The sequence below is a fragment of the Cnephaeus nilssonii genome, assembly GCF_951640355.1.
Source record: "Cnephaeus nilssonii genome assembly, chromosome: 6".
Taxonomy (NCBI): Eukaryota; Metazoa; Chordata; class Mammalia; order Chiroptera; family Vespertilionidae; genus Cnephaeus; species Cnephaeus nilssonii.
In genome coordinates, this window is record NC_137077.1 from 55,158,911 (window position 1) to 55,179,031 (window position 20,121).

The following is a 20,121-nucleotide window of genomic DNA, read 5'->3' on the forward strand; positions in this document are numbered from 1 at the left end:
AGGGATATAGAAGCTACTTCCCTGATTCATAATACATCCCCCACTCCCCCAATATTTCTATGCATCTCTTAAAGAAGGTAGTAGAGTTCACTGCTATTCGTAAGGTTACATCTACTTGTTTTCTAGTCACCAGACCATGAGCCAGGGCCACACCCCCTCTAAAATCCATTAGTTTTCAGGAGATTAATAAGATGTTTTGATTAAAAAGTAGCTGAGAGAAATTGTATCCTCCCTGTAGTGGATATTTGTCATTATTATTTGGTGCTCCAGTTTCTGATTTGCTTCTTATTTTTGGTGAATCCTTCATCAGGTGTAGTCCTGGAAAATCATCTATTTTTATTCTTACTAGTAGGAACTTTTGGCTACAAAGGCAGCAGCTACATTAGGAAACTTGGTAAAAATAATTGATGATATTGGCATATTTTAACTTCATTTTAAGCTTTAGTCTTACTAAAAGGGATATACTTAGTCTGAAATTGAAAAGAGAAGGAAAGACCCTCACAACTTTGCAGAGAGAGGTATTTTATGTAGTAGTCTATAATCCAAAGTGGGTTAAGGGCTAGCGGGGCTGAGAATATTTTTCCCAAGCTAAAGTTAGTGCAAGCAAGAGCAAGAAGGCAAAAGACTCAGATGAAAATAAGAGAAGCCTGGTTCCCCCAGACTTCCCCAGGTCCCGCCTGCTATGTACTCCCTGCTGGAAAGCAGAAACATTAACTGCTTTCCTGAGAATGCAGCGGGGATGCAGCCTTCTCTGCAGTCAGCTTGGAATTGGCCCGAGGTGAAGAGCATTGAATCGAGAACTATAGCAGATCATTAGAAGAAAAAAAAATTCCCAGTCTCAGACTTAAAGTCTATGACTTGGTATGTTATCTGCCTTGGTTACTTGTCACATTGATTAGTTCAGGGATAGGCACAGGGTTAACAACAATGAGAGGTAAGGAGATGTTTCTGGAATCTTCTGGAAAGGGAGCTTTCCTGAGTTTCTGTGGGAGGTACCTCGAAGGCTGCCCTTTGCCTATGAGCTTGAATAAGGAAGCAGCATGTAGCCTTGGGAGGTACTTATGACTATGAGAGAGCTGGAGCCTGAAAGAAATTGGGTATTTCCTACCATAGTTGGGTGGTCTATCAAGCCTGTCCTAAAGCTCTCTTTATCTATGGCCTTTTTAGGTAACTGAGCTAATAAAAATCACTTTGCTATTCAATCCAGGCCAAACTGAATTTTTTCTTAGTTGCAATAGAAATTATCATAAGTAATATATCTTTTTCTCAGTCACCTGGTCTTTCTTTTATCAATGGAGAATTTGCAAGGTCTATACTAATATTACCAAAACTGGCTTATGATAAGTCTTGCCAATGAGAGATTCTTGTAAGTGCTGAATATCTAACACTAGATTCAACCTTCCCCCAAGAACTCAACATCATCTCATTAAGGCCTGAATGGTTTTTGCAGATATTGCTAAAACCCTAGCACTTTCTCTTCCACCTTTGTAGTTATCCCAGGCAATTCTGTCAATAACACCCCAATTTGAGGTGCTTCCTGGCGCAGAGCATTTCCCAGAGTTGCCTTCAGTCTTCCCACCTGCAATGAGAACTGTCATCACTTCGTCTAGGAACCCTTCGTGAAGTCACCAAAACAATCAGATATTTAATGTTTGTCTTAATTTTCCTTGGGAAAGATTTGAAACTAACAAATTGTTTGTATGTAAATATCACCAAAACTGGTATGCACTTTCCTCAGAAGACAAAGTTTATGTTATTGCGCCAAACAGGATATTTATACTTGCAAAATCGCTGCAAAACATCTTGTTCCAAAAATGGTGCCAGATTGCTCTTTAATGTGGTTAGTAAAGATTGCAAGGAACCTGCTCATGTAAAAATCCTCCAAGGGGTAATTGAGTTATGACTGGATTTCATTTTTTATTTCTGAAGAGATTATAAAGGGCACTGGGTCATTTCCTGCCTGGGAGCCAAACCCTCTGTATGTACTTACCAGAGTGAGAGACCCTAATATGCTTGTTCACATGAAAAGAGAATCTACCTCACATACAGGGCTCAGACAAGAGCAGTAACACCAGGATGCTATGTAGGGTTATTTTGAGTCCAGAATTAAGGCCAGCACAACTGTTGACTCATCTCTATGTCTTTGGTCAGTTCTGAAATTTCTACCTCATTGCTTACATTAAAAACACATACTGAAATTAGGTCCCACCTAAAGAAAGGAACCACTGCAAGTTGTGGCACATGCCTGTCACACTAGTGGACATTCTCTAGCAGGGAGGTGCTACTCCTTCCTAACCCCAAGAAATAAAAGGAACCACCAACGATGCCATTTACTCTCTCTTGGGGATTCAACAAAGTTAGTGTTTATTCAGTGATCTAAAAATGACATGATGAGGTGACACTTTGGAGTAAGTCATTTGTATGCATAAAGAAAATGCATTTTTGCTTTGACACCTCTTCTGTTCAGAAATTATGATCTGTGCCCTGGGCTATCAAACATCAGTGCACAGAACTATTCACAAAGGGTTTATGGTTCAAGTGGTAAATCCAGGCATTTGCAAAATGTTGACCCAAGTGAGTCAGCACGGAAAGCCTGATCTTTCAGTTTGATGAAAATGTAATTTTATGGATGTCAAGTTGAAGTTCAAAAGTGATATATCGTGTCACGCAGATAAATAGTTTTGCCAAAAGCAATGCCACAATTCATAAGCACTTGTCTGGCCAATAGCAACTATCAGGCTGATTAAGCCAAATGCTTGCTAATAAATGCAGTCTTTATCCCATATTATGCATTAGTCTTTTCTGACTAATAAAGATTGCCCTATTTAAGCACTGAAATTAGATCTACAAGTCAATATCCAACATAGAAACACTTAGAGATGTGCTTCTTTTGCCCTCACAAAGATTAATTTCAAAACAATTCCAAGCAATAAAGTATGAGTATCTGATATGCTTTCCCTCCTCAGCTCCTCACAGACCCAATGGGATAGCAATGCTGGGGGCAAAATAAATGTAAAGAAAATCATAAAAAAATTAGCTGTTTTTTTGAATGCGTTTTTAGTGCTGAGGAGGAAACAGTACATAAATACACTTCTTTAGAGCCCAACCCCCCATTGGCTTCCTATCAGACCTCCCACGGTCCCCAGACATTTCTCTGGCCCTCAGGCCCAGCAGCCACCTGCGTCACTCGGGACTTCCTGCAGGTTTGGAAGCCCCGTGTGCTTTTCTATCTTTGTGGCCTGCAAACTTTGCACGGTTGCTATGCCTGGGTGGCCTTCTCTTTATGGAACTTCTGTTCCTCTCTCAACTCTCAACTCAGTTTCTATCTTTTGAAAACATCTCCCACTTGCCAGGTAAAACAGCACCATTGTCTCTTGTAACTTGATGACACTGTTACCACTGTCATCACTTTGAATCAGGGGACTGTCTCCTCTACTACACTCTCTGAGGACAGGATTCAGGTATTTCATTTTTTGTGTGTGTGTGTGTGTAGTGCCCTGTACAGTGACTGACAGACACATTCTAAGTAGTGAATGAACAATTGAGGCTTAACTTGCTCCAAAATCTTTCCCAGAATAACAATCTGTCTGCTTCCTAATTTGACAGCCACCATTCCTTTATTTGTTATTCTCCTAGCTGTTAGACACATTCTTTGTAGCAACTAATTTTGCCCTTGGAGATATTCTTTTGCATTTTAATGTCCTCTTATTAAGAATTTTGCCTTCCGAGGCAAATTCTTTGGCCCCCTTAATACAATTTTTGCTTTATACTGAATTCCTTATTTTATTATTTTTTTTCCTAACTCTCCTCCTTCATGTTCCTGCTCATAGAAGGAACTGCATACATACTGTTGAAGAGATGAAATTAAAGAGACTTTCTGGTGTATTGAAATTCTATTTTTTATTTTCTTCTCTCATCTCATTATTCAACAAGAAATAAAATGGTAGTCAGTACATCTTTAATTTTAAAAAGTTGATTTATAGTAAAAAAATAGTATGGTCATTATCTTGAATTTATAAGGAAAGCTGCTCTTTGAATTTCTGTGGAAAGTAAAGGTCAAACCATAAATAATTAAGCATATTAATATTGGCTATTTCTGCCAGTCAGGAAACATAGTGGGAATGTGTATATTTTCTGTGGAGAGAACTTTTGATCACAAATCACTCTTTTTTTCAGACATCCTTGACAAATTGATAGTAAGGACATTTAAAAAAAAATGGATTTGCCGATCTTTGCTTTAAGGCTTTTTTTGGGAACGTTTCTTTCCCTTTTCTTTTTCTTCTACTCTTTATTGATTAAAGTATTACATATGTCTCCTTTCCCCCCCATTGACCTCTCCCTGGCTACTCCCCCACCCCCCAGCACATGCCCTCACCCCCCTAGTGTCTGTGTCCATTGGTTATGCTTATATGCATGCATACAAATCCTTTGGCACATTTCTTGAAGTGATACAGGTGAATTTCTTATTTCCTAAATGATTTGACCTTTGAAGGTATGCAATAGCTGGTGAAAAAGGAGAGGGCCATTGCAATTGTCATTGTCAGCATCGAGAAAGTTCTTTCTTTGAATTTAGGAAATTTGATATTATTACATTTCCCTGCACACTGAAAATGCTTATTTATGCATTAATAACAGCAGAGTTGGCGCACATCTGAGGCTTTCTTACTAACAACAGTAGAGACACTCCTGGAGTCCCAAATCTGCATTGTGGGAGAAGTTACCCACTGACAACACAGACTGTGCAATTGACTGAGAAAGTTTCACTTTGTGGCTTAATACATTTCTTATGTAGTCCTTGTCCTCTGACCTTGTTTTCAACCCTTGGAAGCTCCTAAAAATATTTATTTTTTTGGGGGAGAGATAATAGTTCAAAGAGAGTATATAGAAGCATTTCCATTTTAAGAGAATGCGTGCTTCTGTTATACTGCCTTTACTAATGAACTCAACCACATGTGCTACAGATACTCCACTGGATCACTAAGGTTTAGTCTGGGCTATTTTGATTATGGCTGTAACATATTTACTATTTTGAGACTGATCTAGCTTCTTGCTAGTTTCACTTGTTTTTCACAAGAATATTACTTAATACTTTACTGTGAATATGTATATACTTAGAAGGACCTTTCAGTTTCAAGTATTTTATCCTATCTGTAACCTGCATTTTGCTTTCAGTTAAACACATTTTATATTTTGATTAATGGTCTTGAGAAGTTGTGGGTATATAAGAGAGTCTTTATTGTAGAAGCCAGTGGCCATGTAGCCCTTGCTATGAGTGGAGCTATTAGACAAAGCAGTTCTTCAAAGTAAAGCCCCATACTGTAGCCACACACCGGCTGGGTAACAATACATCTTTCCTACGAAGTAGCAATGGCCTCCAGCCTAGGAGCTATACAGGAGCCATTCTTAGAGCTACAGCCTCACTAAACAGCAGACTCAGAGCCCACTGTCTGCCTGGTCAGAAATATACTTTAATACTAACTTAGACAAAAGAGGCTTCTTGCCAAATAGTGACCTCAGTCTTTTGGGTTATAGAAGGGTGCCAGAGACTAAGACCAACAGGTAGTTAGCATAATTATGCAAGAAGTCCGCTGGAAGGCTAATGGACTTTGATATTCAGCAAGGGCTTAAAATCAGCATAATATTGCCCTGCTTTTGGCTGAATGGCTGAAGGCAATCCCCTAACCTGATAACCCTTTATTGTTTACCAAACTTTACCTTTGATATGCCTGTTTGCTTTGCTAAAGGGCAAATGTGTAGTCTAGTAAATAAAAGCTAATGGGTCCAGGGATTCAGAGAGCCTCTCCACTAGAGAGTAAGGTCTCCACTTGTCTCCCCATGCTTTTTAAATTTATATTTCTTGTCTAGTATATCCATTTGTGCGTAGCCCCTTCTCCATACCTTGAACCCTAGCTGCAAATGGATGCGGCGTTCACAGAAGGGCACACTTGAGCAGTGCACATACAATAAGAGAGCTGTGCCCTTGCTTCTTGCACCTGCGTATAGGAAAGTAAACTTGAACACCCTGATTAAGATTCCCACGCTCAGAGTGACCTTGAACATCTGGCACATTCTAGACAAAGCCCCCACAATAGTAAACTATCTTTTGCATGATCTCTCCGCCTTTCAAAAGAAAATCAAAGTAAATGAAATAAAAAGGAAATGTATGCACAGGCACCTAAAAGCCAAGTAAAGCTGATGCTTAAAGAAGTAAAGGAACTTGTTTGCTCAGCTTAATCCCCATCACCAAAGAGTGCCTACTTGAATTTGGCACCTTAGAGAGCAAGTTCAAAGGCATGGTTTCTGTTGTTTGGGGGTTTTAACAGACATGTAAATTTTCCCAAAAATTAAATAATGAACACTGAACAAATACAGTAATAAATATTCATATTTTACAAATAACGGTGAATAATGGAACAGTATGATTAACATCTACAGCATAAAAGTGCTTTAGAAAATTCTTTTCTCCAGTTTGGTTTTAGGATTCTGTTTGTCAGCTTTAACCAGAGCATGATGAAAATTCATTATGCCACTGTACCATGGTTCACGTCTGGCTTTATCACGTGCCAGGCGCTATTCTTAGCCCATTATAAGTACAAATTCATTTAATCCTCAAAACAACTCTAGAGGTAAGTACTGTTATTATTTCCCTTTTCCTACATGGGGAAACTGAGACACACAGCAATTAAGCAGGTTGCTTAGGTCACTTACCTTGTTAACGGCAGAACCCAGACGGAACCCAGACACTCAGGGGTTCAGGAGACAAAAAATTAACTAAACGGTATCCTCCCTCCTGAGGTTTCAGAGGCAGGCCCAAAAGATGAGTTTGAAAGCTGATGTGGTTGACATCATATACATCAATGACATTGATGTCAATGACATAACCATGCGGACTTCTAAAAAGACCACACTGCTTTTTGCTGTTTCCCTGTCATTGAAAAAAACACACCAAAAACCCATTTTATTCTTATTTGGATACAGCTCATATTTGCATTCAATTATTATATAAACTATTTGAGATATTGACAGCCTTACCTGTTATTATAAAATACAAGCCAAATAAAATTCTTGTTAATTGAAACATATTTTTTACATGATAATGATGAAAAGAAAATATTATTATTGGCAATAATGATTGTCCTGGGTGCTCACAAGTTCTATGACCAGAGGCAAGACCCCCCCCCCCGATCTCCTCATGTGCAAAATGTGGTTATTGGATAGGTGACCTCTAAACTGTCCTTTTCAGAGCTAATACTACACTAGTTTATAATTCTACATGCAAACAATAATTTGCAAATCAGTTTTCCATACTGTCATCCTAAATGGACAGTCTTCTTTAGCTGCTACATATATTTTGAATTCCTATTCACATATATTTATAATTTATAAACACACACACACACACACACCCTTCGCTCTTTAATGGTTCCAATTATTTCAGGATCAAGTTGAAGCTCCTTGGCTTAGCACACAAGGTCCACCATGATCTATCCTTTCCCACTTCTCCAGTCTCTTCTCTTCCCAAACCTCTTCCTCTTATGCTCTACAAATCACTTATTATTCCATCAAAATGGGTATTTTGATACCGGTCTCTGCCTTTTCACATTATTCTCTCTTCCTAGAAACATTTTTCATATTCTCCCCTTTTTGTAAACTTGTATCTCCAGAGTCAATTAACTTCTCCGGGAAGCATTCTTTGGCTTCCCTCTGCCCCTCCCACCCATGGAATGAATCAGGGGTCCATCCTCTGAGCCGCGTTAGGACCCTGTGTGCCCCTTTCATTGCACCTGCCACATTCCCTGGCAATCACTAGCTTTCTTGCTTGTCTTCCACATTGGGATGTGGTTGGAATGCAGTCAGAATATTTCAGCTGACTCCACCAGTGACTAAAACTGTGACCTCCTGTCAATGCGTTAATCTCACTGAGAATCAATTTTTTCTTTCTTAAAAAAGGAATAATACTACTGGCTTTGTCTACCTTTGCTGGTTGTAGTGGGATAAATGAGATTTGTGTAGATATTCCTGTTTGACTGTCACAAAGTCCTATGTACTTTTATTGGTTCTTTTAAAAAAAAATCCTTACTGCAGGATATGTTTTTATTGATTTTAGAGAGAGAGGAAGGGAGAGAGAGAGAAATGTCGATGTGAGAGAGAAACATTGATCAGTTGCTTCCCTATGCGCCCCAACCAGGGATCAAGCCCCCAACCTAAGTATGTGTCCTGACCAGGAATCAAACCCGCAACCTTTTTGGTGTATGAGACCATGCTCCAAACAACCGTGCCACCCAGCCAGGGCTATTGGCTCTTTAATATTTACCACTGCAGAAGATTGTTGTGAAATTTACCTGCTGTGCTATTACATAAAGAATATTGCTTAATTTTAAGACTTAAAAATATCTGGTAAACCAATCGAAAAGATTAAATTTGCCTCTAGTATCAGATTGTCAAACAAAAAAAAATTAAAGATTTAAATCAAAACTAGGTCAAAGCTTAGTCCTGTAACAGGCTATAGGATTTTAGTGATAAGACTACGGTAGCTATTTTTCTTGCACTGAATTTGCTAAAAGCAATTTCCCGTTTTTAACCCAAGTAGATAGCCCTGGTCCCCCAGGGGTTCATTAGCTTGGTGCTCTGAGGCAGTTTCTTTCCTGTTATTTGTCTGCAGCATGAAGGCACAACAGATGGCGAAGGTTCAGCCTCACCTTTGTGGTTAATACTTATAATCTTATTAAAGGCTGAAGAAACACATGATCAGCTAACTCCTTGTATCACTAAAAGCTGATTTACCAGCATCACATCAAATATTTACCTCGCCCTAAGCTACCAGTAATTACAAGCTGATTTTGTTCAGGCTCGAACAAACACAGAGTAATGAATTTCTGCTAATTATTAGGCACTGATGAAAAATGTGACTGGCCCACTCCCAGAGTCCTCCTGGGCATCTCATCTTTCTGCACGAGGGAAAACGTCAATTGTTATGAATATACTCAGTGCTGCTGGAAAGCGCTTACAGTGGTGTCAACCAGAAGTTGTTTTACTGGTGTGTCTGGGAAAGTGATTAAAATAGCTTAAAATTAAAATTTTGGTTTGCTATAGTTATTTTTATGCAAATATGCCACAGTTTTCAACCGACACAGGTATCTTAATAAAAAAACAGGTTAAAGTTTTAGGATAACAAGAGATGTTTAAATTCTGCCAAACCTCATGCTGTAAAAGTAGTGATGCCAGTCTTAGCTTGCAAATGAAAATGATCTTTTTCCTTGTTGTAGATCCTATAGCTTTTTAAAAAAATATATATTTTATTGATTTTTTACAGAGGGATAGAGAGTTAGAAACATCGATGAGAGAGAAACATTGGTCAGCTGCCTCCTGCACACTCCCTACTGGGTATGTGCCTGCAACCAAGGTACATGCCCTCGGCTGGAATCAAACCTGGGACCCTTGAGTCCACAGGCCGACGCTCTATCCACTGAGCCAAACCGGTTAGGGCCCTATTGGGCTTTTTAAAGGTACACTGCAGACTGTTACTGAGTCATGCATTTCCTAGTGGAATACTCAGATATTTCAGACACTTTACCTTGGAGTTCCTCTGTTCAAAGACAGGGGGAACAGGGAGTCTTGGGTCTGTCTGCCCCCAGAGAGAATCAGATGGTATCTTCTAGTATTTTTCCTACAGTTGGCACCAGCAAGGGACTTCCAGAAACGACTGATTTCTTTTCACTTCTAATTTGAAGGGCGAGAGGAAAGAGTACAGAAACCTACAGTGGACTCAATCCCCAGACCCCAACTTGAGGCCCTCCGGTTTTAATTTTTTTGCATTTCTTGTTTCTGTTTCTCTTATCTGTCTAATTGAATCAGATCTTGGGTGTACCTGCTGTGCTATTACATAAAGAATGTTGCTTAATTTTAAGACATATCAGGGATCCTTGAATGTTCTGTAATTCTTTTGGGCCCAATCTGAGGAGTCCTATATAATAAAAGGGTAGTATGCAAATTGTCCCCTTGACCAGGTGTTCATCTGGGAGTTTGACCTGGGGGCGGGGCCAGCCGGGGTAAGGGAGGGAGTACTTGGCCGGCAGTCGGCAGCTGCTAGGAACACTATCAGTGCATGAATTTCATGTACTGGGCCTCTAGTCAATTACAAACAAAGGTTTATTAAGGTGGTCACAAACCCAACAGGTAGTACCTGTTTCTTGTTTCATACAAGTTTTTGTCCCCCATCTCTCCTGTACACCCTCCCTTGGTCCCACCTGGCATTACTTTTTGTCCATGTTTTATTGTGTCTTGCTTAGGCTAATAGTTTAACTCCTATCCCTGAATTTCCTTCCTCCAATCCCTTCATTACTTTTTTTCATCCATTGTCCTTATACCTCTTGCCTGATTAAGGTTCTTCTATGATTATTTATTGCCTACAGATGAAGTTGAAACTTCTAGCTATGATGGGGTGGATATCTCATTGTGCCCTCCCTACCCCTGGCATCCATTCACTCCTCTAGTTTTGGTAGCGATGTTACTGATTCTGTCTTTATTTAAAATTAGAGCTGCCTGACTGGCGTGGCTCAGTAGTTGAACATGAACCTATGAACCAGGAGATCACGATTCAATTCCCAGTCAGGGCACATGCCCCAGTGGCGGGCTCAGTCCTCATTGTGGGGCATGCAGAGGCAACCAATCAATGATTGTTTCTCATCATTGATGTTTCTATTTCTCTCTCCCTCTTCCTTCTGCTCTGAAATCAATAAAAAATATATTTAAAATTAGAGCAAAAAATGTCAGTAATACTGATCTTGTCTTTATTTAAAATTTTGGTATGTTGTTCACAGATTTCTTTGTTTTCATTTTGAATTCTTAAAATATTGCATTCAAATATTATTTATCTTGATTACTGAGTTTTTGGGTATTCCCTTAAATTTTGTGCCTCCCTCGCCTTATCCTAGTCTGGGCCCTGGGGTGTGATCCTGGTTCTGGAAATTTCCATGTGGAATTGGAGAATGAAGCCAACCCAGCAGAAGGCTGGGGAGAACATGAGCCCTAATGACCTCATTTGAACCTTGAACCTAGCTGTGCCTAAAGCCTACACCCAGATTGTTCAATTTTGTGAAACAATAAATTCCCTCTTTCTTTGCTTAAGCCAGCTGGAACTAGGTCTTTTTTCATGTGCACAGGAAAGTTGATGAATGATAAATGAGGCATACATGTTCCTTATGACATGCACCCTCCTTTTACTTGTCCAGCTTGGTCCCCTTGTTATTCCTACAAACATCTGTCATACTCATGGCATGCTGGTCCCCGAAAACACTCTGCCTTTTTGTAAATGGGGTTCCCTCTTCCTGGAACATTCTTCCCCGCCTGGTTTATCTGCTGAAAATCCACTCATTCTATAATACAAAGTTGAAATGTCACCTCAGGTGTGTCTGAATAACATCTATGATTATTTTCTTTGTTCCAGGCTTTGTTTTTCTTTACATTTTCAAATATATGAAATGATCACTCATCCATTTGCAATGATATTAAATTCTCTACTTGGTCTATTTTGCTTTGCTGAGTTAGAATTTTCATCCCAAGATGATATTCTATAAAATACTAGAGGCCCAGTACATGAAATTCATGCACTTGAGCGGGGGGGTGGGGGGGAGGGGGTTCCCTCAGCCCAGCCTGCTTTCTCTCCCAGTTTGAGAGCCCTTGGGGGATGTCCAATTGGGGCCAGGGAGAGACACAGGAGGTTGACCAGCTGGGGAGGGACCGTGGGAGGTCTCCAGGGCGTGTCTGGCCCATCTCACTCAGTCCTGATTGGCCGGACCCCAGCAGCAAGCTAATCTACAGGTCGAAGCGTCTGCCCCCTGGTGGTCAGTGCACATCATAGTGAGCAGTTGAGTGTCCTTAGCATATCATTAGCATATTATGTTTTGATTGGTTGAATGGACAACCGACGACTGGACACTTAGCATATTAGGCTTTTATTATATAGGATAATGCAACTTTACTGTGGAAATTAAAAAGTTGGAGCACTCTAATGGTAAGTAGTGTCAAATTCTAGATGTCTCTTCAGAAAGGCACTTTTACCTGTCCCCTCTCTTAATACACACTGGCCCAATAATGAAAATTTTCTTCTTATAAACTAAATTTGGTATTTAATAATATAGATGACAAATGCTGGGTTTTCTATATCTTAGCCAGTCCTAAAAGCCTCATAATTATGAAGAGAAAATGAACAAAGGAAATAGTTTAGCAGACCCCATATTTCTGAGATTTAACCATCCTCTTCCATTGTATTTTTCTTTTGGGCACATGAAGTCACAATTAAGCACAGACTGTCAACTCCTTGGAATAGCACTTCCCCTTTTATCCTGTTTTATACTGCATGTTCCACAACTTTAGAACCTATGCTGCCTCAGCTGCTATATTGGGAAAATAGTCATCCCTTTACAAGATTAGAGCCCAACATACCATCCCAAATATAATGAATCCACCTTCTTTCCCACACTTCTACATTTTGCACTAGGTTTTCTTAAGCAATAGAAAGAAGAGTAATCCTAATGTATAAAAAGCCAGGGGCTGACACGACTGAAACAACCGGATGGATGATTGAATAGCAGGCTGTGTGGGGCGACCAGGCTGGCAGGGGGGTTAGTGAGGGGTGACCAAACAACTGAACAGCAGGCTGTGTGAGGTGACCAGGCCAGCAGGGGGGGCAATTGGGGGTTACCAGGATGGCGGGGGGGGGGGGGATTGGGGGCAACCAGGCTGGCAGGGGGGGCAGTTGGGGGAAACCAGGCCAGTGGGGGGCAGTTGGGGGTGACCAGGCTGGCAGAGGGGGTAGTTGGGGGCGACCAGGCAGGCAGGCAGGTGAGCAGTTAGGAGCCAGTGGTCCCAGATTGTGAGAGGGTGCAGGCTGGGCTAAGGGGACCCTCCACCCCTGTGCACGAATTTCGTGTACCGGGCCTCTGGTGAAAACATAAAAGACAAAAGCAAGCCTGACACTTGAAGGTCTCTCCAGTGTTCTCAGAGGCTGAAGTTCGGCATCAGAATTTCTGCTCAATGACGCATATGCTCAATCATTCAAGGCTCCCAGTTCCTGGTGTGGTTCACAGGGTACTGGGCCCCACTCAGTGAAGACTCTCTTGACCCTTTCCCAGAGCTTTCTATTGTTACTTCAGCTAATGAATGTGAGGAAAGGCAGGTTCCATCCTGATTTAATGACATTGGAATTGGCTTCTGGAAAAGTGAGGTAGGGAGAAGGAACAGGGTTTACCATAGGGAAAATTTTGGAGCAGACTTCTTCCCAGATCCCTCTGTGTCCTTGTTTTTTTTTTGCGACTCTTTCTTACAGGGTACTCTTTGTCCCATCCTCTCATGCTGTCTCCCACATGTATAAAGACCCCCACTTAGGGTTCCCTCAAACCTGCTTTCCTCAAAGAGGCCCATTACTCACCTTCTTTCTTGAGCAGCCATACCTATTAGCGCTGAAGGATCACCTTGCCAATCCACTATTTTCCATTTAGGGTAATATTTGCTGTAGGTTTTTGGTTTATTTATCAGGGTAAGAATGTAGATCAATATTAAATTTTGTAAAATCACAGGTTGATGTTGAATTTTATAAAATGATTTCTTGCATTTTTAAAGATGGTCATGTGCTATTTCACTTTTAATACATTAATGTTATAGATTATATTTCTGGGTTTTTTAATATGAAACCATACTTGTATATTGGGAAAATCCGAAGTTGATAATGGTATATTGGAGTTATATTGAAAATATCATGCTATTGTGTTGTATCTAGTGTTATCCAATTTTTCTTATCCCTTTTTATGTTGATGGCTCTTTTTCTAAGATTTAGAATTTTTTCTTTGTTCTTGACATTCTTTTTTTTTTTTTTTTTTTTTTTAAATGGCACTAAGTGTGAGGTATTTTTTAAAAATATCTCCTCATTGGTTCCTGATAGCACTTTAAATCTAAGGTCTTCTTTGTGTCAGGAAATTTCTTTTCATTTTTTTCTCAAATATTTCTAATCATCTTAAAATTTTTATCTTTGAAATTTCAAACACACAAAAATAGAGAGATCATCTTTCTTCTTGTTTTCTTTGTCTGGAATTTCTACTATCTGGATACTAGCACTTCTACTTCTAGCCTCCATCTTTGTTAGCTTTTATTTTCTATTTCTTTCCCCTTTCTTTCTTTTGGAAGTTTTCTATAATTTTTTCTTTTGGTTCTCTGATTTGAACCCTGAAAGTTTCTATCCTACCACCTATTTCTTCTGTTGCATTCTTTATTTCACTGTTGTATATTTTATACTTCATATCTCTTCTTGGTTCTGGGTTTTTTCTCACCCACAAAACAACTCCCTAGGTCAGAGTTTACCCTTTGCCCCTCCTCCCCAAGTAGAAGCAACCTTGGGATGCTCTCCTTCCCTGATTATTTAAAATCCCTGGAGCTTGGATGGGGACAAGGTTGGAGAAGCAACTGCCCAGGGCTAGTTTGTCCTCACCTATGTCCCTCAGCTCCTCACTAATGGTTTTCATTCTGCCCTGATTTCACTCTGGAAGACACCTGGACCAGGTGTGGGGCAGCACAACTCAAGCATCTATGCCTACCTGTTTTTCACACACATAAGCCTTTCTCACCATTTGATAGATATTTGACCCACTAGAAACCCATTAGACCAGTGGTTGGCAAACTGCGGCTCACGAGTTTGCCGTTCTGTTGACTAATGAGTTTGCCGACCACTGGATAGGGGCTGAGTCTAGGTCAGTGGTCGGCAAACTCATTAGTCAACAGAGCGGCAAACCGTGGCTTGCGAGCCGCAGTTTGCCGACCACTGCATTAGACCAATGGGACACATGTTATGGAACAGTCAAAAGGAAGCTTCGGTTTGTGTTATCAGATATCTGAGTCCTAGACAGAGGGTTTTAGGAGAGGCCTTGGAGCAGGATTTCTCAATCAGCAGCAGCAGCAGTATGTTATTGAGTGTGTCCCATGTGATAGGTACTATATTAATAAGATCTCTGTTTTTCTCTGGACTCCAGATATTCCACAGCTTTAATATGATATTAAACTTTACTTAGAGTTGTATTCAGATTATTTAATTTGAGAAAGTTCTTCAGTCATTATGGCTAATCACTTTTCTCAGTAAAAGTTGATTTCATAGTCTTAACTCTCAGAAAGAGATCTTATTTTTCTTATTTCTAAGTTCTTGGGAGACAGCTTTCTGTAGTCCTCCAGTATCAATAAGAGATTAATGAACGAAATGTAAATCCTATATAATAAAAGGCTAATATGCAAATCAACCAAACAGCGGAACGACCAATCACTATGACAGGCACTGACCACCAGGGGGCAGACGCTCAATGCAGGGGCTGACCCCAGGTGGTCAGTGTGCTCACACAGGGGGAGCACATCTCAGCCAGAAGCCAGGCTCACAGCTGGCAAGCACAGCAGCGGTGGCAGTAGCTTCTCCTGCCTCCGTAGCAGCGCTAAGAATGTCCAACTGCCGGCTTAGGCCCAGGGGGAGTGGGCCTAAGCCATCAGTCAGATATCCCCCAAGGGCTCCCAGACTGTGAAAGGGTTCAGGGCTGAAGGCCCTCCCCCCGCCCCCCCTGCGAGTGCACCGGGCCTCTAGTATAATTATATAACTTAATTTAGAAAGCATATATACTGTGATGATAATGTCCTATAAATACTAATTCTAGTTTGAAAAACTCTGTGTGATTAAAGGCACACGTAAGAAAAAATATCCAAACATTTATTGAGCTTTGATCAGCATTGATGATTTAGCCAGCATGCTGTGATATAGTCCTAGGAAAGGTTTATAGCTGGTGTTTGTTCTTATTGGTGGAAGACCATGCCATACTGATGGTAACATGTTTTAAATATCATCCTTGGTTTCTTCCAGGTTCTGGGCTCTGTTCTGGGTGCTTTTACATGTTAGTCAATTAAATCTCAAAGTATTAAATTCTATTTTCTCCTGCAGACCTGATGGCTACAACTCTGACACTTTTGAAAGTTTATCCTCTACTCAAAAACCTAAAGTAGTTTGAAGATCAAAAATTAGGGATAAATGTTTGCACGCATGGTGTGTGTGTGTGTGTGTGTGTGTGTGTGTGTGTGTGTGTGTGTGTTATAGGAGTACAAAATACATGATATATTTAAGTCAAACCCAAAACTTGAAGAGACCTTTAGAGATCACCCATGTCATCTCTCCATCTATAGGAAAACATTTGATATATTTTATATTGTGTGGTCACCCACCTGTGACATAAAGAAATATATACTTGGAGTTTGCCTCCAGTTCCTGACACAGAGTTCTAAAACCCTTGTAATTTCCTGAGTTATGGGCATATTAGGAACTTCTAATATATGGTAGAGCTTCTAAATCCCTTGGAAGTTCTTGGGTGATAAGAATATCTTTTGTTCTAATGACATTACTCTTGGTGGGCTTCTGGATAGCTTTAGGTGAGGGCTGGTCACCCGAGACCACGCTGTAATTAGAAGCTTGGAACTTTTAGCCCATTCCTCATCCTCCAGGGAGGGTAGCAGGCTGGAGATTGAGTTAATAACTGATCATGGCTATGTGATGAAGCCTCCATCAAAACCCCTGAACTATAAGGTCAGGAGAGCTTCCAGGTTGGTGAAAGTATCCACATGCTGTGAAGGTGGTGCACCCCAACTCCATGGGACAGAAGCTTCCTTCTAGACCTCGCCCGACTTTACCTCTTCATCTGGTTGTTCATTTGTATACTTTGTGATATCATCATTTATAATAATCCAGGGAACATAAGTAACATGTCCCGGAGTTCTGTGAGACATTATAGCCAATTATTGAACCCAAGGAGGGGTTGTGGGTATCCCTGATTTGTAGCTAAGTCAGATAGAAGTGTGGATAATATGGGAACCCACTACTTGAGACTGGTATCTGAAGTGGGGGACAGCCTTATGGGACTGAGCCTTTGACCTGCCGGGTCTGTGGTAACTCAGGGTAGTTAGTGCCAGAATTTAATTAAATTGTAGGACACCCAATTGGTGTCTGCAGAGAATGGGATAATATCTTGGTGTAGAACACTCACACATTTGTGTCGGAAGTGTTGTGAGTAGAGAAACAGTTTTCTGTAACCACCCTATATTCAAAATACTTGAGGGGTTGATATCCTGCTTGGAGACCCATTAAGAAGCATTACTTGGCATCCAGACCCATCTTTCTTGCTGAACTCTTATTTCAAGTGCATTCAAAATATATAGTGGAATTTACATTTTGGTCCTAAGCTCTGGAAACAAGACTGGCATTTGGTTGCACAAGCATATGCCCCATCAATTTACAATGCAAAACAGTATTCAAAACAAGAAATCAGATTTTTGGAGACAGTAGGGATGGGTTATACCATTGTAGAATTGCTTGACAGCTTCTCTATTTTCTCTCAAGACAAAACAACCTTCCTACCACTAAGAAAGTTTCAGGGGGATGCTAATAGCCATGGCTATATTTCAAATTATAGTTGATGTAGCTATTTTTCTCAAACTGAATTTAAGGTATACTGAATTGTCCTCTTCCTGTGATTGGAATGGAAGGGTTAGCGTTTATTGATAGCAAAATACAATCTTTATTATGACCGAAGAGCACAAGCAGTGCTAGTGAAACATCTCTATTAAGCAAAAAGGGCAGCTCCACATTCTGAAGTGAAATGAGAAATAATTAGTCCCTGAGAGTGCTCAAATTCTCGTCAGAATAGCCTCAGCACACGTCTGTCTGCTTCCTGGGATGACATTTCTTTCTTCATCTTTCTGTCAAACTCCTGTTCATCCTTTGAGCACTGGATCAGAAGTCCCCTCCTTTGCAAGGACCCTCTTGATCTCCCCAGGCGGTTTGTGCTCCTTTAGCGCTAAGGGCATCTCTCTAACCTTCTCATTCTCTTTGTTTTCGTATCCCTTTCCAGACTTCTGGAGCTTCTCAGAGGCAAATAACTCAATTTGGTGGTACCCGGTATATTCTTGTTAGAAAAGTACTTATTAAAACTGCTTTTCTTTAAGCATCAACATTCAAGATAACTAAAAGCTGGTTACTTACTTTGGAATGGATTGCTTTTATATTTTATCTGAATTGTTAATTACAAGAATTGCAAAAGTATTACTTAGACAGTATTTTCTGGAATGCCTATGGCACTGCAGTTTTATCATAGTTTAAATATATTTTTATGGGTTGTCTTGATGCTAACCTATAATTTCTAATACTGTTTCTATGGGAAAGATACTATTCAAATTGTACCCCACTGATTTACAAAGGTTTTGAATATAACTTGGTTGTAAACGCAGGGGTCCTTAATAGTTAAAACAGGGTATTGAGCACAGTAAACTTTTAGTCGAAAAAGAAGAAGCCACTCCTCCAGTACCTCTCATCCTTTAGTACCAATAGCAAAACGGCGCGCGGGGAATGACATTTTACTGCGTGGATTTTGATCTGAAGTCACTGTCCTATAGTGGAAAGAGCACTTCTAAGGAGAGAGGTGACCTTGGGAAAGTTGCCGATATTCTTTGGGTCCCATCGTCCTCATCTGTGCAATGGAAACATAGGATGAAGTGATTTCAAAGAACTCTTCTAGCTAAAACAGGCGACAGTGAATAAAAGCCCAAATCACTATGTGAACTTGTGATTTTTCATTCCAAGTTTAAGTTGTTTTTTTTTTAAAAATAATTAAGTCTTTATTTCAAACAGAGTAATGAAAACACTGTCAAGGTGAACTGTGACTCCAGCGGAATTGAGGTCAGAGCTGACTACAGAAAGCTGCAGCTGTTGGAGATTTTCCATTTACCCACTAACGTTGCTTCCTCCAGGTTTATCCTTGAAGTCATCGGGCTGCTGACAAAAGTAATTAAAACCAAGTGCACAATTCACCCAATCTGCTTTTCCATAATAAATATCAATCGTTACTTTCCATGGATGGACTACACTGCTATATTTATCTCATCCAGGAAAAGGCACATTAGGGATGTTAACTAAAGAAATCACAGTGTGTAGCCACAGGCTGGGATTCTAGACAAGACTGAGAGCTGTGTATCGAATGGGGGATGGGTTGCCACTCTTTCTCTGATATGCAGGCGATTCTAGGACCTGTTAGCGACTTTCATTTCAATTGTGACCTCAGGAATAGGGGCCTTTGGGAAGTTTTCAGCTGCATTCTGTTTTCCTTTGTTGGAAGGTGAAGGGGATTAGAATGAAGGTAATTTTCTGTTTTGTTACACTGCTAATTGTAATTCTTCCCCTAGGAAGTTTCTGGACTTTGACTTGGCAGCTGACAGTCAATGTGTCAAAAATGTTCAGATGGTTCATGTAAACAAGACTAAGGCTCTGTCTGTACACAATAATATTTCTTGAAAAAGATGGCATTCAGTCAAATACTAGGCTCTTTGGGGAAATACTTGTTAGTGACCATTTGAATTTTGGTTCTTTGACTCAGTGAAAGCATGTCTGTAGAGCAGCCTGAAGCAACATTTTTGAATTTTCTTTTTTTAATCCTCACCAGAGGACATGCTTAGAGAGAAGAAGAGAGAGAGAGAGAGAGAGAGAGAGAGAGAGAGAGAGAGAGAGAGAGAGAGAGAGAGAGAGCATGGGTATGAGAGAAACTATAGGTGCTCCAACTGGGGAGATTTCACCCCCAGCCCAGGAATGTGCCCTTACTAGAAATGGAACTGGCAACCTATTGGTGCACAAGATGACATTCAACCGAGCCACTCCAGCTGGGCTTGAATTTTCATAGGAGGTCACTCTTGGGTCATATTCATTTTCTGGAGTCTTTAACTTGGCACTTTCAGACAAGCCAAGGCACAATGGGATTCTGACTCTAGGCCTGAACTCCTCAAGTCACTGTCAGAGGAGTTTGGGAGCTTATGGGTTAGATGTAGCCTCCTCCACGGCCCTATGGGGCCTCCCACTCACAGGGGCAGGTTCAAATCCCATGGCCCCGTTGGTTTTAAGCAGAGTTGTTGTTCCTGCTCCTCTGGGTGAATGTCTAGCCCAGATTCTCCTCTGCCCCATATCAACCAGTCCCTGTGACTGCTGTATGCCCTTGGAAGATTTAATTGGCAGAGCAGAAACATCTATCTATCTATCTATCTATCTATCTATCTATCTATCTATAC